The following is a 27,152-nucleotide window of genomic DNA, read 5'->3' as shown; positions in this document are numbered from 1 at the left end:
CAGTTTTCTCTTGCTTGGCTGGAGCTGTCATAGCTCCTGCCAAGTGACAGCAAACTGTTTTCTCTCGAGGGTGTGCACCTCTGAAGATAGGGAGCTAGCCCTGGGAGGTGGCAGTCTACAGGGCCATTAATGGCTCCAGGAGGGGGGGCAGGCGGCCCCCTCTTTTCTTTTGCAGAGGGCCAGCCCCAGGGAGGTGATGGTCCCCAGGCATGAATATTGCCTGGGTTTGCACCCTTCCTCCCCCTTTATTAATATTTTTGCCCTGGGGAGATGGTGGTCCTTAGGACTTTAAAGAGCCTATTAAGGAGGGTCCAGGCAGCCCCCCTCCAATATTTAAATAAAGCCATGGAGTGGTGGTTGTCTCCTGGGGGTCTAAAGAGCCTGAGGCGAGGGGACCGCATGCACTCCCTCCCTACTTTAAATATGTGGCATTCCCTGGGGTCTGGCCCACCCAGAGGCTAAACAAGCACGGGAGACCACACTTGTTTTTTTGTTTGTTTTCCCCCTGAATCAACACATCTTCCATGGTTCCATGTGGAAAAATAAAAAATTAAATGCTTTTTGGCCCTGGTGGGGTTCCTGGGGGATTATTTTTACCCTGTCACCTTTTCTTTATTTTTCACTTCAGTTTTGAGTCTCAGCTGAGTCCGAGTCCAAAAATGGCTGCCAACACTGCCTGGTTGAAGTGTTGGCAGCCAATCACATATCAGCACAGGGACTCTTGGATCTGTGGAGGATCCACGTCCCTAGATATCTATTTTTCTTTTTCCTGTAATATCTCAATCTCAAAAACTACTGAATGGATTTACCCCAAATAACAAAAAGTGCTCTTTCTGGATTAATTGCCAAATCTATTGAAATTCCTTCCAGCGGTTTGGGTTTTAAGTGGCATTTTCACTTACAAAAACAAAGATTACAGGGATGTTAAAGTTACGCTCACATTTCAAATTTGCTAAACCATAGAAATTCACCTTTTATTGTGAAAGTTATCTTGTGTAACTATAACTTGTGCCCTAAGGTAAGTCCTGCTATACACAGTTTCATAGTCAAAAAGTTTACTGAAAATATTACATTGATATTATCAATGATGTTATCAGACATGTCATGAGTACTGTAATTTGTGGGGTAATTAGCAATGCATGGCGAGGGCATGAGATATAGTAACCTTATGGCACTAATCTTATATAACCTTATATAACTCTAACTATAACAGGTTGATTTCTATGATTTTGTACATTTAAAATGTGAACCTAACTATAATGTCCCTGTAGCCTTTGTTTTTTGAGTGAATTTCTATGTTTTTTTAAATTATATTTCCTAACTATAATGTCCCTGTAACCTTTTTTTTTCAGTGAATGTCTACAGTTATTTTAACATAAAGTAATTTTCATTACTCTACATTAATCCAACTACTGCCTGATTTCTATGATTTTGTACATTTAAAATGTGAACCTAACTATAATGTCCCTGTAGCCTTTGTTTTTTGAGTGAATTTCTATGTTTTTTTAAATTATATTTCCTAACTATAATGTCCCTGTAACCTTTTTTTTTCAGTGAATGTCTACAGTTATTTTAACATAAAGTAATTTTCATTACTCTACATTAATCCAACTACTGCCTTCTACGGTCTTTGGTTGTGAGCTGTGGCTGTTCACTACAGGGTCTGGCCTGTGACCATGCCCTGCAGCCAACCCCTAAAGCAACCCAACCCTGTTCTGCACACCACCTTTGGTTGTGCACAGCAGGTGTTCGCTGCAGGACCTGACCTGCAGCCAGCCCCTGCCGCTAACCCATATAACCACCCTACGTTTGGCTGTGCGCAGCAGGGTTTGGCTGCATGGCCTGGTCTATGGTGCGATGCTGCTGGCTGACCCCCGAGATCACCCTACCCCATGCTGCACACAGCATTTGACGATGCACAGTAGGACTTGGCCACAGCCTGTCTCAATGGATGTTAGAATAAGTGTGACAGGGTGTACCTGTGAGTGAGAGTGGCTGTGAGAATGGCTGTCTGGGTGTAGGAGTGGGTGTATCAGTGTCTTAGTGGGTCTGCGATTCGGTGCATGAGAGTATTAGTGGGTCTGTGAGTAGGTGTGTGAGTTTCTGAGTGAGTCTGTGAGTGGATGTGTGAGGGTCTCAGTGCAGCTGTGAGTGGGTGCACAAGGGTCTGAGTGGGTCTGTGAGTGGGTGTGTGTCTGAGTGGGTCTGTGAGTGGATGCATATGGTCTGGTTGGGTGTGTGAGTGGCAGAAAAAGATTGAAAGAGAGAGAGTGGGAGTGAGAGAGATGGAGAGTTTTTTAGGCTTTGATGAGTAATGTTCTTAGAATGATGTATTTCTGTACAAATTGAAAAGAAAAATGTATTTGTCAATTAAAAAGAGTGAGATCACCTTTCAGTGTGAACCTTAAACTTTTGAAGTTTAAAAGAAATTAAAGAAGGAAAACAACCACAGGTGTGCCTGGAGTAAAACCCTCAACTTTCAGTGTGAGTGTCTGGCAACTCAAACTTTAGGCCATATTTGACTCCTTATTATGAAACTTCCAGACATGCCTATGACAGACAACCCGTGCATGTGATTGAAAAATAACATGGATGCTCCATCACTAGGAAGGTTTAACAGTCAAAACATTAGTAAATAAACAAACACCCTGCCAAGCAATACTATAATTTGAACCTTCAGCCTACTGAGTGACAGCACAAGATCTTGACCATTAATCCAGAAGTGACTATGGCCCTCATTATGTTCCTGGTGGTGAGTGATAAAGTGATGGTAATACTGCCAAGAGGCTGGCGGGAACTACTGCCAAATTATGACCATGGCTGTGATAACTCCCATAGACAGCCAATGTACCACACCAACCACCAGGGCATAAAAAACACTCACCATGGTAGTAGCCGCCAACAGCCAGGCGGGAGACAATGTACCCCCCAGCATATTATGACACAGGAAACCACCAGCATTTTTGGGGTGGTACCAAAGCCATCAAAAGCCTGGTGGAAACACATCACTGAAGAGAAAAGACCCACCATCGGAGACAAAGGGAAGAACAATGCAGCCATGGAACCTGAACTGCATGTTATCCCGATGATCTTCTGCGTTATGCTCCACCTGGAACACCAACGCCGACGAAGATGATGACAGTGAGAACAGCCGCCTAGCACACAATAGAGGGAGGGAGGAAAATAAGAGTCACACACACACACACACACCATTCACACGTCCAGCTGCACGCAAAAAACAATTTGCACCCAATACACGGCAGCATAATGCAAGGGCAATATGAATGCATAAAAGTGAATGTAATAATATCAACAGCTAATAAATTATCGAATCATCCGTGAAACAGATATGTACTCATGTACATAAAGGGACACTGCCCAGTCCAATGTTCAAAGGGCCGACATGGAAACAGGGTGCAGTCCAAGGCCCAACTCGAATCCTGACCTCATCCGGAGAGAACTCTGCAGGGGCATCAGTTTGCAAGTGGGCAGGCACCTCAGGGCAAGTGGGGGCACCTCAGCCGGAGTCGGGAACAAGCCCACTGGTTCTGGAGGGGATTCCATGTCCATTGTTCTGTCCTGGGGAGTGCAAGGCCACTGTCTCTGGAGTGGGTGACTTTCCCACTGGTTCTGGAGGGGGCAACATGCCCATTGCTCTGTCCTGGGGAGAGCAAGGCCACAGTCTCTGGAGTGGGTGATTTTCCCACTGTTTCTGGAGGGGGCCCCTCATACAGCAGCCCCTGGAGGGTGTTCTACATGCCATCCACTGATGGTGATGGTTGCAGTGTGGTGGCAGATAGAGGTGCCTCCTGGGCAGCCTCTGCAGGTGGTGATAGCTGCACTTCCTCAGCTGGCGGTGAGAGCCCTGTGACCTCTGGTGGTGGTGGAGGTGTCAGCCTGACAGCCTCTGCTGGAGTAGAGGGCTTCGTCCCCTCCATGACATGGGGCGTGGATTCCTTACCCTTCCTGGCAGGTGTTGATGGCTTCTTCCCCTTCTTTGTTGCAGATTCAGGCTCCTTCCCCTTCTTGCCTGGAGGTGCAGGCTCCTTTCCCTTCTTCCCTGGAGGTGCAGGCTCCTTCCCCTTCTTGCCTAGAGGTGCAGGCTCCTTCCCCTTCTTGCCCAAAGGTGTGGTATCCTTCTCGCCACGACTAGGTGGTGCCACCACTGTCCCCGTGGACTGTTTGGCTGAGGTGCTGGGATGGGTCGTTGGGACCCTGCTCTTATGGGCAGGACGGGGGAGGGTAGAGGTCAAGTTGGACAAGGAAAAGCTTCTTACAGACGGTGGCACAGGAGGAGGGAGGAGTGATGGGAGTGGAAGTTGAGTGAGAGGTTGTAGGAGGTGTATGTCTGCTGGATTTAGGTGCAGGTGCATGGGTTGTATACTGATGTGAGGTGGATGGATGTTGGGTGTCTGAGTACATGCGTTTGCGTCCTTTAGTAGGTGGGGTGACAGACAGGGTGGGAGAGGACAGAAGGGACGCGTGCATGGATGTTGTGGAAGTATCTGCTAGTGTGGTGTGTGTGCTGCTTGGTGTGGTGATGCTGGTGGTGGATGTTGATGCAGGGCCTGCAGGCTTGAGTGTGAACGTGACTATGAGGGAGGTGGATGAGGAGGAGGGGGATACAGTGGAGGCAGTGGATGTTGTCGGGTCTGCAACTGTATGGTGTTTGTGTGAGTGCTTGTGGGATGAAGTGTGGTGCTTGTGTTTGCCTGTGCCAATCTTGGGTGTTGTCTTGTTTGTGTGCTTGTCTGTATGTGTGCCTGGGATGGGTTGAGGAGAATGGGACTTGGAAGTTGTAGTTGGAGGGGGAACGGTAGAAACAGGGACAATGGCTGCCATCAGAGCGGAGGCCAGAGCCTGATTCGATCTCTGTTGGGACGCAAGTGCACTGTGAATGCCCTCCAGGAATGCATTGCATTGCTGCATCTGGGATGGCAGCCCCTGGATGGCATTCACAATGGTTGATTGTCCTACAGAGATAGATCTCAGGAGGTCAATCACTGGTGCCCCTGCTCCTCCAACAGATGATGCTAATGCACACAAGGACAGGATGACAGAGCAAAAAGGGGGGGGAGACAAAGGAAACACTGGGTCAATGACTGCATCAACACCACAGTTGGCATACACAGCGCCGTCACACACAGGGAACAGGCTTAAGCACTATGCATTTCATTGCCAGTAACATGGCTAGATGCTAAGCAAGATGAGGGCCACACACCACCAACTGCACCCCTCCTGGGACCCACGATGCCCTTCTTGAAATGGACTGCTAACAAGCTGGATTACTTGTATTTGATATACACCCATTACCCTAGAGATGACCCATGCTGCAATGTCTGGCCTAGCCTTAGATGCACCAACTAACTCACATCCACCACCCGGATCCCAACCCACCTGCCAAAATTTGTACTGATTCCCACTGTACTCACTCCCATGTGGCTGCTGTGATTCCCTCAAGCACCCAACTAGCTCAGGGTTGTCCACTGCCAGTATGTGGGCCATCAGGGGGGTAAGGTTCCGATGTGCACCCCTTCTTTGTTGGGAGGCCATCGCCAGCTGGGCCTCCACGTTCTTCCGTGCCCAGCGTCTCAGGTCCTCCCACCGTTTCCGACAGTGGGTGCTCCGCCTGCCATAGACGCCCAGCGTCCAAACGTCCTTGGCAATGGCACTCCATAATCCCTTCATTTGATGGGCGCTGACCTGCAGAGGAAATACAGACAAGAGCAAACCTTTAAACAAACAGTCCAGTCTGTCACACAAATGGCCCACCATACCCGCTTCCATCACCATTGGCACACACATTGCCTGTAGCATACCATGTACACCACCACAAGACATTAACTCAAACCCCCCATGACACAATGCTTGCACACACATCTCCATGCATTCTTCCCACATGCATCGTGCCCAAAGGGTACTCACCTGTTGGTCTGGAGGCCCATACAGCAGTCCGTACATGGGTAGGACCCCATCCACCAATCGCATCAACTCCTCCAAAGTGAAGGCAGGGGCCCTTTCCCCAGTCACACGGGCCATGGTAGGTTCCAGACACAGGTCACAGCATCACACGCAGTGTAGGTGTGCTCCTGTTTAACGTCAGGAAACAAGTGAGGAATCAGATAGAAATTGGCGGTCATTTCCGCAGCGGTGTACACCGTCACCGCTGGCACCGATCCCCATTGCCCACTGTACTCCATAGAGCCCTATATTAACCAATGAGGAATTGCAAGGCGGTACAAGACCGCCTTCCTCCACGACGCCCAGCGGCGGCAGAATTACCTCACTTCCACCTGTCCCTACATGCAGGACAGGCTGTTGCCATTTCAAGGGGGGAACAGTAATATCGACTTAAACTGCATCACAGATTAGATTGGCACATACCTCGCCATTAACACTTTCCCATTACATAAGTGCACCAAGTAGACTGCAGTTGTGGTTCCATTGTTCCAATTGTGACAGCCTACTCACTCTTGTGTCCCTTAGATACCTACCACTACAGATGAATAGGAGGTGGAGACATACCCTTGTGTACAGACCCGTTGTGGACTTAGCTACACTGGAGGACAGGCACATTATACTCACCTATAGACTGGACAGGGACACAATCACAGAGCTGTGTGCCCAGTTGGAGCCAGACCTGGTATCTGGTATCTGCTATCTGACATCCCACTGGGATCGCCCCTCTTGTGCAAGTGATATCAGTGCTCCATTTCTTGGCAACTGGTTCTTTCCAAGTGACAGTGGGCTTGGGATCAGAAATGTCACAGCCAATGTTCTCAATTGTGCTGGCAAGAGTGTTGTCTGCCCTGGAAAAACACATGTACAGCTACATTTCTTTCCCCCAGGTAGAAGAATTGGCCACTGTAAAGGCCAGATTCTATGTAATGGGACACATCCCCAATATTATTGGGGCGATTGACGGTACACATATTGCGTTCGTTCCCCCGCCAGAATGAACAGGTGTTCAGGAATCGCAAGATTTTCCACTCACTGAATGTGCAGATGGTGTGCCTGGCGGACCAGTATATCCCCCACGTCAATGCTAAGTATTCTGTGTCAGTGCATGATGCCTTTGTTATGAGGAATAGCAGCATCCCAAATGTGATGGCCCTAATACAGAGGAACAGGGTGTGGCTAATAGGTGAGCCTTGGGCCCCACCCACTGTATGTTAGTGTATGCCTTCTGGTGTTAAAACCATAGGATTGTGTGAGGCTAAATGTGCTCCCTCAATGCTTGCAGGTGACTCTGGCTAACCAAACCTATTGTGGCTGCTAACCCCTTTGAGGAATGCCAGGACAGGGGCTGAGGAATGATATAATGAGGCACATGGGTGAACCAGACGGGTCATCGAGAGGACCTTCGGCCTCCTGAAGGCCAGGTTCAGGTGCCTCCATCTGACAGGTGGATCCCTGTGCTACTCACCCGAGAAGGTCTTTCAGATAGTAGTGGCATGCTGCATGTTGCACAACCTGGCCCTCAGACGTCATGTACCTTTTCTGCAGGAGGAGGAGACTGGAAATGCCCCTGTGGCAGCGGTAGACCCTGAGGACAGTGATGATAAGGAGGTTGAAGATGAGTATGAGGACAACAGCACATCAGTTATCTGTCAGTACTTCCAATGGCACATAGGTAAGACAGTGCAACAGCACATTCCTATGACTATTGGTGTATTCTGTGTGGCTATAGCATGATGGCATTAACTTCCTTTGCATCTCAACTTACTGTCACCTATGGTTTATCATTTTACAGATGGTGGTGATATAACAACGTGTACTGATGTGATGAGTACAGACAGCTACAGGTCATTATTTCTATGTTCTCACAGTGTACAGTTCATTAGCACAAGATGTGACTGTTTACAAAAATACACACTTTCAATCCATAAAATACTAGTAGTCAAGTTGTGTTCAAGGGTGTTTATTGTAGTGCTAATAAATCGAGGGGAAAGTGCAATGGAATGGGGTGATGATGGAAGACAGTCAGGGTATTGTTCCAGTTGGTTTGTAGCACACTTGCAGTGTCCAAGGGGCCATATGAAGGGGAGCAATGACAGTTCAAAGTGGACAAGGTGACTGAGTGGGAGACAAGGGTGACAATCAGGAGAGTCTCATTTTCTGGCGGGGGTCTTGGAAAGTGTCTCTGGCTTCTGTCTGGGTCACAGGAAACGTTTGCGGGGTGGATCAACTTTTGCAGGGTGAGGGGTTCTGGTGGCCTGTGGGTCCTGTGGTGAGGCCTCCTGCCCACTAGCTGCAGCGGAAGTGGAGGGCTGGTCAATGGACTGGCTAGTAGTGGGGCCCGCTGCTGTGCTGTTGCCTCTCTGATGATGTTGGCCATGTCTTCCAGCACCTCTACTATGGCGATCAGGGTGGTGTTAATGGCCTGCAAGTCCTCCCAGATCCCCTGATACTGTCCCTCCTGCAGCCGCCTGTTCTCCTGCATGTTGTCAAGGATCTGGCCCATCATGTCCTGGGAATGTTGGTAGGCTCCCATGATCTTGGAGAGTGCCTTCTGGAGAGTCGGTTCCCTGGTCCTGTCCTACCCCTGGCGCACAGCAGGCCTCCCAGTGTCCCTGTTGGCCTGTGACTCTGTCCCCTTAACAGTGTGCCTACTGACCCCAGGTCCCTAATTGTCTTGGGTATGAGGTGTGGCCTGGGGTCCCTGTACAGGTGGGCACACTGCTGATTGACGTTTCCTGGGGACAGACATGTGGGTACACTGGGTGGGTGCTGTGGTGTTGGATACTGAGGGGGGAGGCTTTGTGGTGGACTGTGAGTGGCTTGGGTGATTGTCTTTTCAGTGGTACCTGATGGGCCAGGTAGGTCATCCAGATCCTGAAATCCAGAGTTACTGTCATCAGTGGGGGCATCTTCTGTTGGGGGACTGGATAGTTGTGGCACCTCCTCTCCGCTGACATTGGCTGAGGTGCCTACGGGGATGTAAGTGATGTATTATGCTTCATGTGTGTGACATATTGTACATCCCTGGCTTCTCCTCTATCGTTGGTGTTGCCCTGCCACCTTTGGCTTGTGTATGGTGATGTATTGTGGGATTGTTAGTTTCCCTATGCTGTGCATTCATTGGTGATGGATGTCCATACAGGGCTGGGAGGGCTGTCCATGCATCAGTATAGCATGCAGGGCTTGGCATTGTGGTTAGTCATATGTGTAGGTGCAGTATGTGGGATGCAGTGGAGTGATGGGAGTGAGCATGAGGGCCTGAGATGGCATGCAGGTGATATGTTAAATGATGACTTACCAGTGTCTAGTCCTCCCGCTACTCCAGTGAGTCCCTTAGGATGCAGTAATGCCAAGACTTGCTCCTCCCATGCTGTGAGCTTTCGGGGTGGAGGTAGGGGTGCCTTGCTGCTATGGAACATACCTTCCCCCGTAGGTCATTCCACCTCTTCCTGATGTCGTACCTTGTTCTTGGGTGTTGTCCCACGGCATCCACCCTGTCCACGATTCTCCGCCATAGCTCCATCTTCCTTGCAACGGATATCTGCTGTACCTGTGCTCCAAACAGCTGTGGCTCTACCCTGACAATTTCCTCCACCATGACCCTTAACTCCTCATCAGTGAAACAGGGGTGCCTTTGTGGGGACATGGGTGTTGTGTGGTGTGTGTTGGTGAGAGTGTGTTGAGTAATATGGTGGGATGTGTGATGTGGGATGCGTGAGGGATGTATGGGTGTAAGTGGTGTGTGTCTAGTTGTCCCAGTGGTCTTGGTGTCAGTCTCGTGGCAATGATTTGTATTCGTAAAGGGATGTGGGTGTGGGTTTTATGATGGTGTGGGTGTGTGGGTGTGGTGTGAATATGAATGTCAGGTGTGTGTTTTTCAAATTGGCCAATGGAGTGTTGTTTTGTACGTGGGTGTCCATTCTGAGCACGGCGGTATGTACCGCAAAAGGTTTACTGCTGTTGAATGTCCGCCGTGGTGATTCGTGAGTCATGTGATGGGCATTGTTTTGTTGGCGTAACAGTATGGGTGTTGGGACCGCCACTTTATCACTGACCTTTGGGCTGGTGGATTTGTGTATGTGGCAGCATTCTGTCAGATTGGTGTGTGTGTGTATCATAATATGGCGATCCAATATTCAAAACGGCTGCAGTATGTTGGCGGTCATCACGGTGGCGGTAAACGGCATTTACTGACAATGTCATAATGAGGGCCTATGTTCTTCTCTGCATCTATATGTAACTATAACATTCGTATCAAACATTTTGCTAGACTGTGTGAGAAAGTAGCCTCTTTCTAGCCTTGTTACCCCCACTTTTGGCCTGTTTGTGAGTCTATGTCAGGGTGTTTTCACTGTTTCACTAGGATCCTGCTAGTCAGGGCCCAGTGCTCATAGTGAAAACCCTATGTTTTCAGTATGTTTGTTATGTGTCACTGGGACCCTGCTAGCCAGGACCCCAGTGCTCATAAGTTTGTGGCCAATATGTATGTGTTACCTGTGTGATGCCTAACTGTCTCACTGAGGCTCTGCTAACCAGAACCTCAGTGGTTATGCTCTCTCTTCTTTCTAAATTGTCACTAACAGGCTAGTGACCAATTTCACCAATTCACATTGGCATACTGGAAAACCCTTATAATTCCCTAGTATATGGTACTGAGGTACCCAGGGTATTGGGGTTCCAGGAGATCCCTATGGGCTGCAGCATTTCTTTTGCCACCCATAGGGAGCTCTTACAATTCTTACACAGGCCTGCCACTGCAGCCTAAGTGAAATAACGTCCACGTTATTTCACAGCCATTTACCACTGCACTTAAGTAACTTATAAGTCACCTATATGTCTAATCTTCACCTGGTGAAGGTTGGGTGCTAAGTTACTTAGGGCCTCATTCTGAGGCCGGCGGGCGGCGGTCGCCGCCCGCGTGGAGGGAGCCGCCATATGGCCGCTCCGCAGTCGAAAGACCCCGGAGGCCATTCTGGCTTTCCCGCTGGGCTGGCGGGCGACCGCCAGAAGGCCGCCCGCCAGCCCAGCGGGAAACCCCTCCCCACGAGGAAGCCGGCTCCGAATGGAGCCGGCGGAGTGGGTATGTGCGACGGGTGCAGTTGCACCCGTCGCATATTTCGGTGTCTGCATAGCAGACACTGAAATACCAAGTGGGGCCCTCTTACGGGGGTCCCTGCAGTGCCCATGCCATTGGCATGGGCACTGCCGGGGCCCCCAGGGGCCCCGCGGCACCCCCTACCGCCATACTGTTCCTGGCGGGAGACTCGCCAGGAACAGGATGACGGTAGGGGGTGTCAGAATCCCCATGGCGGCGGAGCACGCTCCGCCGCCATGGAGGATTCTAAAGGGCAGCGGAAAACCTGCGGGAGACCGCCGGTTTTCCGAATCTGACCGCGGCCAAACCGCCGCGGTCAGAATGCCCTGCGGGGCACCGCCGGCCTATCGGCGGTGCTCCCGCCGACCCTGGCCCCGGCGGTCTGAGACCGCCGGGGTCAGAATGACCCCCTTAGTGTGTGGGCACCCTGGCACTAGCCAAGGTGCCCCCACATCGTTCAGGGCAAATTCCCCGGACTTTGTGAGTGCGGGGACACCATTACATGCGTGCACTATACATAGGTCACTACCTATGTATAGCGTCACAATGATAACTCCAAACATGGCCATGTAACATGTCTAAGATCATGGAATTGTCACCCCAATGCCATTCTGGCATTGGGGAGACAATTCCATGATCCCCCGAGTCTCTAGCACAGACCCGGGTACTGCCAAACTACCTTTCCCGGGGTTTCAATGCAGCTGCTGCTGCTGCCAACCACTCAGACAGGTTTCTGCCCTCCTGGGGTCCAGCCAGGCCTGGCCCAGGAAGGCAGAACAAAGGACTTCCTCAGAGAGAGGGTGTTACACCCTCTCCCTTTGGAAAAAGGTGTCAGGGCTGGGGAGGAGTAGCCTCCCCCAGCCTCTGGAAATGCTTTGATGGGCACAGATGGTGCCCATCTCTGCATAAGCCAGTCTACACCGGTTCAGGGATCCCCCAGCCCTGCTCTGGCACGAAACTGGACAAAGGAAAAGGGAGTGACCACTCCCCTGACCTGCACCTCCCAGGGGAGTTGCCCAGAGCTCCTCCAGTGTGCTCCAGACCTCTGCCATCTTGGAAACAGAGGTGTTGCTGGCACACTGGACTGCTCTGAGTGGCCAGTGCCAGCAGGTGACGTCAGAGACTCCTTCTGATAGGCTCTTACCTGTGTTACTAGCCTATCCTCCTTCCTAGGTAGCCAAACCTCCTTTTCTGGCTATTTAGGGTCTTTGCTTTGGGGAATTCTGTAGATAACGAATGCAAGAGCTCATCAGAGTTCCTCTGCATCTCTCTCTTCACCTTCTGCCAAAGGATCGACCGCTGACTGCTCAGGACGCCTGCAAAACCGCAACAAAGTAGCAAAGACGACTACTGCAACCTTGCATCGCTGATCCTGCCGCCTTCTCAACTGTTTCCTGGTGGTGCATGATCTGGGGGTAGCCTGCTTCCTTCTTGCACCAGGAGCTCTAAAGAAATCTCCCGTGGGTCAACGGAATCTTCCCCCTGCAACCGCAGGCAACAAAAGACTGCATCACCGGTCCTCTGGGTCCCCTCTCAGCACAACGAGTGTGGTCCCTGGAACTCAGCAACTCTGTCCAAGTGACTCCCACAGTCCAGTGACTCTTCAGTCCAGGTTTGGTGGAGGTAAATCCTTGCCTCCCCACGCTAGACTGCATTGCTGGGTACCGCATGATTTGCAGCTGCTCCGGCTCCTGTGCACTCTTCCAGGATTTCCTTCGTGCACAGCCAAGCCTGGGTCCCCGACACTCTAACCTGCAGTGCACAACCTCCTAAGTTGTCCTCCGGCGTCGTGGGACTCCCTTTTGTGTCTTTGGTTGAGCTCCAGTTCACTCCTCTTCGTAGTGCCTATTCTGGCACTTCTGCGGGTGCTGCCTGCTTCTGTGAGGGCTCCCTGACTTGCTGGGCGCCCCCTCTGTCTCCTCATCCAAGTGGCAACATCCTGGTCCCTCCTGGGCCGCAGCAGCATCCAAAAACCCTAACCAGGACCCTTGCAGCTATCAAGGCTTGTTTGTGGTCTTTCTGCGTGGGAACACCTCTGCAAGCTTATTCATGACGTGGGACATCTATCCTCCAAAGGGGAAGTTTCTAGCCCTCTTCGTTCTTGCAGAATCCACAGCTTCTACTATCCGGTGGCAGCTTCTTTGCACCCTCAGCTGGCATTTCCTGGGCATCTGCCCAATCTCGACTTTGTCGCGACTCTTGGACTTGGTCCCCTTGTTCCACAGGTACTCTCGTCCAGAAATCCACTTTGGTTGCATTGCTGGTGTTGGTCTTCCTTGCAGAATTCCCCTATCACGACTTCTGTGCTCTCTGGGAAATATAGGTGCACTTTACACCTACTTTTCAGGGTCTTGGGGTGGGCTATTTTTCTAATCCTCACTGTTTTCTTACAGTCCCAGCGACCCTCTCCAAGCTCACATAGGTTTGGGGTCCATTCGTGGTTCGCATTCCACTTTTGGAGTATATGGTTTGTGTTGCCCCTACACCTATGTGCTCCTATTGCAATCTACTGCAACTTTACATTGCTTGCATTACTTCCTTTTGCTATTACTGCATATTTTTGGTATTGTGTACATATATCTTGTGTATATTTGGAATCCTCATACTGAGGGTACTCACTGAGATACTTTTAGCATATTGTCATAAAAATAAAGTACCTTTATTTTTTAGTATATCTGTGTATTGTGTTTCCTTATGATATTGTGCATATGACACCAGTGGTATAGTAGGAGCTTTGCATGTCTCCTAGTTCAGCCTAAGCTGCTCTGCTATAGCTACCTTCTATCAGCCTAAGCTGCTAGAAACACCTCTTCTCGTCTAATAAGGGATAACTGGACCTGGTACGGAGTGTAAGTACCCCTTGGTACCCACTACAAGCCAGGCCAGCCTCCTACATACTGACTTTGTAAAGTCATTGCATGGACAGACCATTTGAATGATAATCTCTCTCTCTCTTCCATCCCATTGTGGGATGAAAGAGAGAGAGAGTACCAGTACTGCGGGTGGAGCACCCCGCAGTCCTAGCCGCCTACCCATGTCCTAAGGAAACTGGCATTGCCCTCCAAGAAGGAAGCTGCTTTAAATAGCAGCTCCCTGCGTGCGGGAGCAGTGTTTTCATCTTTGAAACAATTGAAAATTCTGCTTTCTGTCAGAGGGAGCTGTTTGACAGCTCCTGCTATTAGAAAGTGGACTTTGTTTGCTTTTGCGTGGTGGGAACTGTCAGCTCCCACCAAGCAAAAGCAAACAGCTATGGGGGTGGGCACCATGGGACATAGGAGAAGCCGGCTCTGGTGGGTGGTGGTCCCCGGGGTCATTATTGGCTCCTTGAGTGGGGGCTGCACGGCCCACCCATCCAACATAATACAGCCCTGGGGAGGTGGTGGTCCCAGGGGCTCAGGGGTCTGCAACGGACCCCCCTCATTCTCTTATTGTAACCCCACGGAGGTGTTGTCCCTGGGCTTTGGGGGGGCACACATCCCCGTACTCTATTTCTTTAAAGCACCGGGAGGTTGCAGTCCCTGCACAGCCCCCCACATTGTATTTCTTCAAAACCCCAGGGAGGTGGCAGTTCCTGGGATGCGGGCGACCATGTGGTCCCCTGTATTTTATATGTTTAAAGCCTGGGGAAGTGGCGGTCCGTGGATCTGTGGGACAGCAGCTGGCCCCTGCACTTAATTTCTTTAAAGCCACAGGGAGGTGGTTGTCCCTGAGGCTGTAGGGGGGATGGGCAGCCTCCGTGCATTCAAAATCTCAATGCCCCGAGTACCTGGGCAACTTGGGTCTTCTTAAAAAAAACATGCAGCAGCATGCACCTGTTTGTTTTTTAATTTTTTTCTGCAAAATCTCAGCTAAATTATTATTTTTTTAAGTGTTTTTTAGTCCTGGGGGGTCCCTCTTGGACCCCAGCACCAGAGCTAAGGGGTCAGGGTGATTCTACCCTGGCCTCTTGTTTCATTTTGTAATCTTTTTTTCTGGGACTTGGCTGAAGCCGAGTTCTAAGATGACTGCCAACACTTCCTGGTTGAGGTGTTGGCAGCCAACCAGAGCACTGCGTTTCCCTGTATGAACTCATCATTATTTACTAAGTCGTTGTGGCCAGAGATACACAAACTGGGATTTTTTTTTTAATATCTCAAAAACTACTAAACAGATTTACAGCAAATAACTGAAAGTGTAATCTGTGTACTGACAGCTACCTTTTTGACAAATTTGGTACAATTCCGTCCAGTGGTTTGGGCTGTAGTCATGTTCAAATCTCCTATAGGAATTAACATGGGAAACACAAGTTTTTTTACCCCCTTTTTCTCATCCCCTGCTTGACGGATCACCCCAAAACTTCCAATGCACAACAAGAATCATTGGCACACCACGCCAAAGATATAGGCAAGTCAAAAAAAAAAAATTCTATGTAAACACGATCCTAACGATAACTACCTATATATATATATATATATATATACATATATATATATATATATATTATTTATTTATTTACTTAAAAAAACAAAGGTTACATAAAAGTTATAGTTAATGTTTAATCTTATTCGTAATTTACCAAAAGAATTCAGCAGTTATAGTTAAGTCAGCTAACTATAACTTCCTCCACCATAATGCACTGCTTATGACCTCAAATATCACTTCAGTCATGACATGGTCAGTGACATCACGGATGACATGATTCATCACATCTCAAATGACATCACCAATGACATCATCTAGCGAGTATAAGTGGTAGTGTTGTAGATGTGTGACTGGGCGATTTAGTAGCTGTAGAGGTGACTTGGAGCCTCATTACGACTTTGGCGGTCTTTCAGCAAGATCATGTTGGCGGTAATCCGACTGCTGCATTAAGAGTCACACTTTGAAGTCTGCTAGAAAAAAAAATAATCCGACACGTCAGGACACCGCAGTGCAGGAAAGAGGCAGTTCCACCACCAGCATCACCAAGCCAACAAAATTCCACTCACCATATTATGAGCCACAAATCAGCACAGTGGTTTTTCCATGGCGGAAAACAATTGGCGGTGCGAACCGCCGCGGTCAGAACATACTACTGTCAGAGCACATCACCACATTGGACAGTTTTACTACTCCACACCTGACACACATACACACACCAGACGCACCTACACACACCACTATATAACACATACCCACACAACCCACAATCCTTTGCATCTTAAATGCCATTCACAGATACAGAGAGCAGGCAAATACACCAATATAGCTATAGGCACATATACACATCTCACTCAGCATACAACACACAACTGCACAACCACCACAAAACACATGTATCGAACACACACAAACACCACAAGTGGCCATCACTCACACTGCACCACCCACATCCCATCAAAAACACAACACTGCACTATTACATACACAACACCCCCCCAACACAACCACTACCATGTCCTCACAAAGGCACCCACGGTTCACAGATGACGAGTTGAAGGTCATGGTGGATGAAATCCTATGGGTAAAGCCCCAACTGTTTGGAGCACAGGCCCAACAAATATCAATAACTAGGAAAGTGGAATTGTGGCGGAGGATAGTTGAGAGGGTCAACTCAGTAGGCAACCATCCACGCACAAGGGACGACATCAGGAAGAGGTGGAATGACCTATGGGGGAAGGTGTGTTCCATGGCATCACAACCCCAGACCGCTGTGCACAAGACTGGCTGTGGGCCCCACCTCCTCCCCCACAGTTCACATCTTGGGAGGAGAACGTCTTTGACATTCTGCATCCCGAGGGCTTGACTTGAATACCTGGCAGACTGGACTCTGGTAAGGACCCACAACTACCATGGCACACAATTGCCGTGCCCTGCATGCTTCCTCACCACCCAAATACTCCCCATTTCACTGTATGTCTCACTACAACTCCCACCTATTCACCTAATGCCCCTCTCCTGCATGCCATGCCTCTACCCAGCCCAACTGCCTCCACAGCCAATTTCACAGGCACAGATAGCATTGGATAATACTATCACTACAACTCTCATAATGCACAAGCCCATCTACATTAACACTTGCAATGTGCACATCACATTACATCTCTTGCATGTATGACTATTGTAGTAGCTGTACTAACTAGATGGTATGACTGACGACCACTACATGGCAATGACAGCAATGCAATGGCACAACTCAATGACAAACAAGGCTAAACACAGCTACAGCTCTGTGATTAATCCATATGGCCACAAATCCTGATCCACAACCCAGAAATGGACTTACCATGGCATGGAATGTAAAATGGCAGATACCATGTCATGCACAACATGCACAGACAAAACACCTAAGCTTGCTCACTCACATACCCTCCTCCCAATGGGACACCATGCTGCAATGTCCAGCCATTTCGCGTCACATCCAGCAAGCTTCAATAGTCACTACGTAACAGTGCAGAACAGTCATGTGAACTATCAAAGAATACCAGAACTCATCCACACAGCAAAATTGACCAAACCTCAATGACACCAACCAAAATGGTGTATGGTACACATGTGAGATAACACTATCACCAATAGTATGCTGCACAGCATCTCTCGTTGCCATTGCTGTGAATCATGTTAAGCCACTGTATGCATATAATGAAGAAACCCCAAAACACATGTTCAATATTTAACTCTGTGTCTCACTCCATCTACAGGTACCTCCTCACACCCTGGACAATGAAGGTCCTGCAGACACTGGGAGTGGGCGCACATTACCAGGGGCACAGGCACCTGGAGGCATGGGGTGTGGGAGGCAAGCTATTGGTCAGTGGAGGCACCCCCCCAAGGGACTCCACTGACCAGGAAACTACCCCCAAGTCCTGGGAGCATACCAAAGTCCCTAGGACAGGATGGGCCAGATCATCACCACATTGAGAGAAAACCAAAGGCTGCAGAGGGAATACCACCAGGAGGTCATGCAGCAATGGCAGGTAAACAATGCCACCATGGCCTCAATTGCAGGGGTGCTGAAAAACATCAACACCATCCTGCATGTTTCCCCCACCCACCAGCAGGCCCCTTCCACTAGCAATCTAACATCTGAGCCATCCATATCAGTGGCAGCTAGTGGAATGGGGACACTGCCAAGGGAACCACAGGTCTCAGACACCCCTCCCTCTGTAGCTGAAAACCCCCCAACAAACGTGAATGTCCACCCACACATCTGGCTGGAGCAGATGCCAGGATCAAAGCCACTGCCAGGAAATTAACCTCTCCCGATGTGTCTCCCTTGTGTGCCACTGAGACACCCTGTTGACTGTTGAATGCCAATACTCCATTTTCCAAAGGCACATGTACACTGGACCTGTGCAACCGATTGCTGTACCACCTACCATGATGATTCCATCTACCATGACCTCACTCATGGCCTGCTGGACAATGTGTGCACCTTTGCTTTGCTTCACAATCTCATGATATGCACAATAAACACCATGGAACACAGCTACTGTATATGTGTCTTTATTAAAACATCAACAAATGTCATTATTGCTATTTGTGGTCGGGAAATTCCCCCATAAATCCAACAGGCAGTGTAACATACAGCAGAGGGAGGCATCCTCAGTAGGAGACACAGTACAACACATATTTCCCAGGACAGATGTCAGATAGTTAGAAATCGTGGGCCACACATGGGTGAAGTCAGTATTCCAACCTGCTGTGTCAGAAAGTACCATCAGGACGGACAGCATGATGCAACACAAACAACATATGCAGGTCATATGTGTTGTGCTCACCCCAGGATACCTCCTACTCAGGGGCCCCTAGTTATTACCTAAACATCACCAGTCACAGATTATACATACAAATATCTTTACCTGCCAAATGTCATGTTCGAATAAACTTTTACAAATGGCTAATGACTACGAATGCCTCAAGCCATAGGTAGCAGAGGCACTGAGTAAGATACCACAGTCAGTGGGTGGAATGACATGAGAACAGGAGTATGCAGCAAACATAGCTCAATACTAGTCTGGCCATTTGAGATGTGAATGTAGGAAACTGCAGTGAGAACACTTGTTAGAACTGATGTACTTTTACTGTGCACCTTACGTTCGATCAGCCAGCTCCCACAACTCACACATTGGAATAAGACCACATTACACCCCCACTCAGTATTCAAGTAAAGAGGACTATTGTCACTAAGGATTGTGGACATACAAGGCTTGCAAACCACACTCAACATATCTGAATGTCACTGGAAGTACTGATTGATGAGCTAAGTCCTAGAGTCAACTGCACCTTCCTCCTCTGCCTCCTCATAACTTGCCATTTTAGCATTACTAGCCACTGATCCAGCTGCCTCACCCTCATCTACCATATGTGGCTGACAGAGCTGTCCAGTACTGATCAAAAGAAACAGAATTGAACATACCAAAATAGTGCCATTGCCTATGTGCTCCCTACTATCTGTATATGGCCATTATCAGATATACTGCCACATCACGTTACTGTATCATGACTGTCACTATATTTTACACTACCATGATGGCACAACATAGGCTTACTCCGCCGTTTGGGCGAATATGTGTATGGTGCACTTATTTAGGCACATCAATGTTTAATATGTGTACAAAATGGCAGTCACCTGTCCTGCTGAAGTGGACAGTTAAAAGTGACCTAAGTTCGCCGGCGAATGTCGACAAAGCAGTAGGCGGTCCCAACTGCCATGCTACTTGTCAGTGGTTAACATTGCTGCCTGTGGAAGACTGGGGCCAATAGCGATGACCAGCGGCTGTGACGTTCCAGTAGATGGTGGCCGTGAGTGCCATTTTCTGCTGTCTTGCTCACTTGACTCCTGACACTGTTGCTAGCAAGACTTCCACAACCTGAGCTGCAGTGTACTGTCTCTGGGAGCCATCATGCCATGTCCTGCAGGTGATATGGCTCCAGCCTTTCCCCAAGAAGAGGTGGAGAGGTTTGTTGTAGAGGTCCTACCCCTTATGAACAGCTATATGGGGCACCAGAGGAGCATGTGGTCCAATTCTATAGTCATGTTTGATAGGTGTTGCATGTGATGGTGACTCGTGAAAGTGTACCGGTGAGGGAGTATATTCATGCAGAGGGCAGAAAGTGAAGGTGTGTGAGTAGAGAGGAAGGGTAGGTCGCTCCCCCTGCCGCTGCAGCTCCTCCAAGTTCCCAAGTTCCTGGGTTCCTGAGACCCACCTAACTGTAAGTACCCCCCTCCTCCCAGCCCCTCGCCCTGCCCCGCGCCACTCACCTTCTCTCCTGCTCCTGCTTCTTTTCCTCCTCTCTGTCTCTTCCTCCTCGCCCCCCCTCTGCAATCTTCTTCTGTGTTCTTCTGTTCTTCTCTTCTGTTCTTCTGTTCTTCCCTTCTGTTCTTCTGTGTTCTTCCGGTCTTCTGTGTTCTTCTTCTCTGTTCTTCTCGGTGCTTCTGTGTTCTTCTTCTCGGTTCTTCTGTGTTCTTCTCTGTTCTTCTGTGTTCTTCTCTGTTCTTCTCTGTTCTTCTCTGTTCTTCTGCTCTTCCGATCTTCTGTTCTTCTGTTCTTCTGTTCTTCTGTTCTTCTGTTCTTCTGTTCTTCTGCTCTTCCGGTCTTCTGTTCTTCTGTCTTCTGTTCTCCTGTCTTCTGTTCTCCTGTCTTCGGCTCTTCTACCTCCTCCGTCTTCTTCCCCCGAGCCTGCCCTCCTGCTCCTTCCTCATCCCCCTCCCTCACTCGCCTCCCCCTCTCTCACCCCTAGCTAACCCGTTCGCTATCTACCTCCCTCACTCCTCCTATCTTCCTATCTCTCTAGCTCCCTATCTCACTATCTAACTCCCCCACTCTCCACCTCCTCCTACCTACCTATCTGTCTATCTATCTATTTCCCTATCTATCGACTTCTCTATCTATTTTCTCTATCTATTTCTCTATCTCTCCCCCCCTCCCGCCACCCCCTCTACTACCTATCTCCCTATCCTCTCACTCTACCTCTCTCCCTCACCCACCTCTACAACCCCCCCTCCCCTATCTTCACAACCCTACTCCTATCTCTCTCCCTAATCTCCAAACCTCCTAACACTCACCCTCCTCCACCCTAAACCCCCTCCCCCAGCTCCTCTCACTCTACCTGTCCCCCCCTCCCTTGCGCTTTCCCGCCGCGACCTCCTGCACGCCCCCGCCCCCCAGCTCCCATTCGCCCCCAGCTGACCCCTCCCCCCCCCTCCTACCTCTTATGGCGGCCGCTGCGCGACAGTGGTAGCGACCCTTGACCCAAGGGTAGGTCGCTCCCCCTGCCGCTGCAGCTCCTCCAAGTTCCCGAGTTCCTGTGTTCCTGAGACCCACCTAACTGTAAGTACCCCCCTCCTCCCAGCCCCTCGCCCTGCCCCGCGCCACTCACCTTCTCTCCTGCTCCTGCTTCTTTTCCTCCTCTCTGTCTCTTCCTCCTCGCCCCCCCTCTGCAATCTTCTTCTGTGTTCTTCTGTTCTTCTCTTCTGTTCTTCTGTTCTTCCCTTCTGTTCTTCTGTGTTCTTCCGGTCTTCTGTGTTCTTCTTCTCTGTTCTTCTGTGTTCTTCTCTGTTCTTCTCTGTTCTTCTCTGTTCTTCTGCTCTTCCGATCTTCTGTTCTTCTGTTCTTCTGTTCTTCTGTTCTTCTGTTCTTCTGTTCTTCTGTCTTCTGCTCTTCCGGTCTTCTGTTCTTCTGTCTTCTGTTCTTCTGTCTTCTGTTCTCCTGTCTTCGGCTCTTCTACCTCCTCCGTCTTCTTCCCCCGAGCCTGCCCTCCTGCTCCTTCCTCATCCCCCTCCCTCACTCGCCTCCCCCTCTCTCACCCCTAGCTAACCCGTTCGCTATCTACCTCCCTCACTCCTCCTATCTTCCTATCTCTCTAGCTCCCTATCTCACTATCTAACTCCCCCACTCTCCACCTCCTCCTACCTACCTATCTGTCTATCTATCTATTTCCCTATCTATCGACTTCTCTATCTATTTTCTCTATCTATTTCTCTATCTCTCCCCCCCTCCCGCCACCCCCCTCTACTACCTATCTCCCTATCCTCTCACTCTACCTCTCTCCCTCACCCACCTCTACAACCCCCCCTCCCCTATCTTCACAACCCTACTCCTATCTCTCTCCCTAATCTCCAAACCTCCTAACACTCACCCTCCTCCACCCTAAACCCCCTCCCCCAGCTCCTCTCACTCTACCTGTCCCCCCCCCTCCCTCGCGCTTTCCCGCCGCGACCTCCTGCACGCCCCCGCCCCCCAGCTCCCATTCGCCCCCAGCTGACCCCTCCCCCCCCCTCCTACCTCTTATGGCGCCCGTCCGCGCCTGGCCCGCGCCCAGCGCCACGACCCCTGGTCCCCAGCTCCCCCAAGCCCCGCTGATCCGCTACGACCCCACCACCCTCCACGCCCTCAACCCAGGGCGCTCCAAAACCTGCTTCCTAGCTCACCCCAAACGCACCCATGGACCCTTCGCCTGCAACTCCTGCAAACGCATCTTCCACCACGCAACTACCACGACCACAAGCCCACGCGCCATCAACCACCTCAAGTGCATCCTGATCAACGCTCGTTCCGTCCACAAGCACGCCGTTGAACTTTGGGACCTCCTGGACTCCACAGCCCCGGACGTCGCCTTCATCACGGAGACATGGATGAACGCCTCCTCTGCTCCAGACATCGCTACCGCCATCCCCGAAGGCTACAAGATCTCCAGAAAAGACCGCACCAACCAAGTAGGAGGAGGTGTCGCCATCATCTTCAAAGACTCCATCAGCGTCACCACCTCCACCGAAGACCCCCCCCTCGCCGCTGAACACCTGCATTTTCAGATTCGCACCGACCCAAGGACCACCCTCAGAGGATCCCTCGTCTACCGTCCTCCCGGACCTCGCGCCTCTTTCAGCGACGCCATCGCCGACTTCATCTCCCCGCACGCCCTCGCCTCACCGGACTACATCCTCCTAGGCGACCTCAACTTCCATCTGGAACAAAACAACGACCCCAACACCACCACCCTGCTCGACAACCTCGCCAACCTCGGCCTCAAACAACTGGTGAACACCGCCACCCACATCGCCGGACACACGCTCGACCCTATCTTCTCCGCCAGCAAACACGTCTTCTTCAGCCACACCTCTGCCCTACACTGGACCGACCACAGCTGCGTCCACTTCACATTCCGACGCGAGACCTCCCACCTCCGCACTCAACCCATCCCTCATCGACAGTGGAACAAGATCCCTGAAGAGCAACTCTTCTCCGCTCTCGCCGCCAACCAACCCACCCTCACCACCGACCCCAACGACGCAGCTCTCAACCTCACAAACTGGATCTCCAACTGCGCTGACAACCTTGCTCCCCTCAAACGCACGCATCGACAGACCAACACCAAAAAACCTCTCTGGTTCTCTGACACCCTCAAAGAATCAAAGAAAACTTGTCGTGCGCTTGAGAAGGCCTGGCGCAAGGACCACAATGCTGACAACATGACCGCCCTCAAGAACGCTACACGCGAACACCACCACCTGATCCGCACTGCCAAAAGGAACTTTTTCACCGACAGACTAGACAAAAACAGCCACAACAGCAGAGAACTCTTCAGCATCGTCAAAGAGTTCTCCAACCCCAGCGCCAGCGCCAACGCCGTCACGCCCTCACAGGATTTGTGCGAATCCCTCGCCACTTTCTTCCATCGCAAGATCAGCGACCTCCACGACAGCTTCGGACACCAGACCCAACCATACACCACTGAACCCGCTTCCCCGGACATCACCCTCAACAACTGGACCCACATCAACACGGAAGAAACCAAATCCATCATGAACTCTATCCACTCCGGCGCCCCTTCGGACCCCTGCCCGCACTTCATCTTTAACAAAGCCGACGACATCATCGCCCCGCACCTCCAGACCGTCATCAACTCTTCTTTTTCTTCTGCTACCTTCCCCGAATGCTGGAAGCACGCTGAAGTCAACGCCCTACTAAAGAAACCTACGGCTGACCCAAGCGACCTGAAAAACTTCCGCCCCATCTCTCTTCTACCTTTCCCAGCCAAGGTAATAGAAAAGACCGTCAACAAACAGCTGACCACCTTCCTGGAAGACAACAACCTGCTCGACCCTTCACAAACCGGATTCCGAACCAACCACAGCACGGAAACCGCCCTCATCTCAGTCACAGACGACATCAGAACCCTGATGGACAACGGTGAAACAGTCGCCCTCATTCTCCTCGACCTCTCGCCTGCCTTTGACACCGTCTGTCACCGCACCCTAATCACCCGCCTACGCTCCACCGGGATCCAAGGCCAGGCCCTGGACTGGATCGCCTCCTTCCTCGCTAACCGCTCCCAAAGAGTTTACCTCCCTCCGTTTCGCTCAGAACCCACCAAGATCATCTGCGGCGTACCTCAAGGCTCATCGCTCAGCCCGACACTCTTCAATGTCTACATGAGCCCCTTCGCCGACATCGTACGCAAGCACGACATCATCATCACCTCCTACGCCGACGACACCCAACTTGTACTCTCCCTCACCAAGGACCCCGCCAACGCCAAGACCAACCTACAAGAGGGTATGAAGGACGTCGCAGATTGGATGAGGCTCAGCCGCCTAAAGCTGAACTCTGAAAAAACGGAAGTCATCATCCTCGGTAACACCCCGTCCGCCTGGGACGACACCTGGTGGCCCACGGCCCTCGGCACCGCACTGACCCCCGCAGACCACGCCCGCAACCTCGGCTTCATCTTGGACCCTCTTCTCACCATGACCAAGCAAGTCAACGCCGTGTCCTCCGCCTGCTTCCTCACTCTCCGCATGCTCCGTAAGATCTTCCGCTGGATCCCCGCCGACACCAGAAAAACCGTGACCCACGCCCTCGTCACGAGCCGCCTGGACTACGGCAACACCCTCTACGCCGGGACCACAGCCAAACTCCAAAACCTCCTGCAACGCATCCAAAACGCCTCGGCCCGCCTCATCCTCGACGTACCCCGCAACAGCCACATCTCCGCACACCTGAGACACCTGCATTGGCTCCCAGTCAGCAAAAGGATCACCTTCCGTCTTCTCACCCACGCACACAAAGCCCTCCACAACAAGGGACCGGAATACCTCAACAGACGCCTCAGCTTCTACGTCCCCACCCGCCCCCTCCGCTCCGCTGGCCTCGCACTTGCTGCCGTCCCTCGCACCCGCCGCTCCACGGCGGGTGGGAGATCTTTCTCCTTCCTGGCGGCCAAGACCTGGAACTCCCTCCCCACCAGCCTCAGGACCACCCAGGACCACTCCGCTTTCCGGAGACTCCTAAAGACTTGGCTGTTCGAGCAGCGATAACCTCCCCTTTTCCCCCCTAGCGCCTTGAGACCCGCACGGGTGAGTAACGCGCTTTATAAATGTTAATGATTTGATTTGATTTGATTTGGGTAGTTGGTGAGTCAGATGTCTATTGGGTACTGCTGTTAGTATGGTGCCAGTGTACATGACTTTCTCGTTCTGTCTGTGTCATCCATGCAGGTGAACGCCCATCAGAAGAAAGAGATCTGGTGTGCCATCGCCAAGCAAGTGTGGACCCTGGGGGTCCACAGCCGGCAGAGCACTCATTGTCACAAGCGGTGGGAGAACCTGAGATGATGGTCCCCGGAGGCCTAGCTGGGGATGCCCTCCGAATGAGGAAGGAGTGCCCGTCGGAGCCTGACCCCCTAATGGCCTGCATTTTGGCAGTGGCCAACCCTGAGGTGAATAGGCATTTGAGGGCAGCACATCAGCCACAAGGCGGGTGAGTGCTGACTGTATCCTCGGACTTGGCTCTGGCTGTATGGTGTTAGCTGCCTCACTGTAGCTTATGTGATAATGTAGTCAGTGCAACATGTACGTAGACTGGTGGACATGGGTAGTATCCACCCGGATTGTGTATTAGTTGTTGATGTGTTTTCATTCTTTGCTGCCAGTGGACGTACATCTCCTATCTCACGACATCTCCATGGATGCATGTGGAGATGGTCACATGACAATGGCGCATGTGTGACTCCATCCTGACTTTTACATGGATGTGAGCCTGTATTTTACCCACAATTGCTTATGACCTGGTCCATCCATCAGCATAGGAGCATTAGTGGCTCTCAGGTGTCAGTCCACTCCCATCTGTATTGCACACCTGCATTAGCTTTTTTCCACAGGGACTATAGACATCATGTTCTGGTACTGGTGTTGATTCCCTGTGTGGCAGCCATGATATTTCTACCATTGATCTGGGCTGTATGGGACTGAACTTATGGCTTGGTAGTTGTAGCCCCATATGGTGTTCATCTTCTATCTATGGGGTACATAAAGGTTGCAACATTAGGATAAATTGAATTAGGTGTTTGATTTAGTATGATTGCAGTCATCATGCATTTCAATGTGCTAGACTTGAGGGGATGTGACCTTGAACCCAATGGGATAATACTAGAGGTGGTAAGTGCCTAGGCAGACCCCACCACTGACAATATTGAATGTAAATGCCAAGTATGCCAGTGCCCTAGCAATTACAGTGAAACATACCTCAGTTGCAAGCCTACATCATGTCTCATAGGTTACTTGGAGGCACATCTGATGGAGTGGAACAATGACTGATACCCTTGGCCTTGCTGAAGTGGGCGGATTGGACAGGATTTGGTATTGTTTGACTTATGAGATGTAGATATGAAATATGTGTTCATTCTTATGTCACTGAGCAGCCCTATGTAGTTGTGGGATCTGTTGTCAGTGTTAAGGCAGTCATGTTGGTCCATATGTGCATAATGCTTACATGTCTTTTCCGTCTGACATGTGTGTTGTCAGGACTTAGGCACAGGTATTCACATGTCAGGAATGTTGTGAGTGATGGTGGTGTCATCATGTTGTGAATTCCAACTAGTGATACTGCATGTCTGGTGGAATTGTATGCGGACTATGATGCCCTATGTGTATTCTTGAAGTTCATCACTTGCGACACTGCACTCAGTGACAGAGTATGGATGTGTTATGTGTGCAATCTATGCCATTGTAAATTAACTTAGTTGTATGAATAGGGGTGATATAAATGGGTTTGGTGTCTGCAGATCTTCATCTGTGATTGGGTTTGACCTATCACATGCATGTCCCCAGACTTGTATTCTACACATAAAATGTCAC

The sequence above is a fragment of the Pleurodeles waltl genome, chromosome 2_1, assembly GCF_031143425.1.
Source record: "Pleurodeles waltl isolate 20211129_DDA chromosome 2_1, aPleWal1.hap1.20221129, whole genome shotgun sequence".
NCBI lineage: Eukaryota > Metazoa > Chordata > Amphibia > Caudata > Salamandridae > Pleurodeles > Pleurodeles waltl.
The sequence above is the reverse complement of the archived record's forward strand: the minus strand, read 5'-3'. Positions refer to the sequence as shown.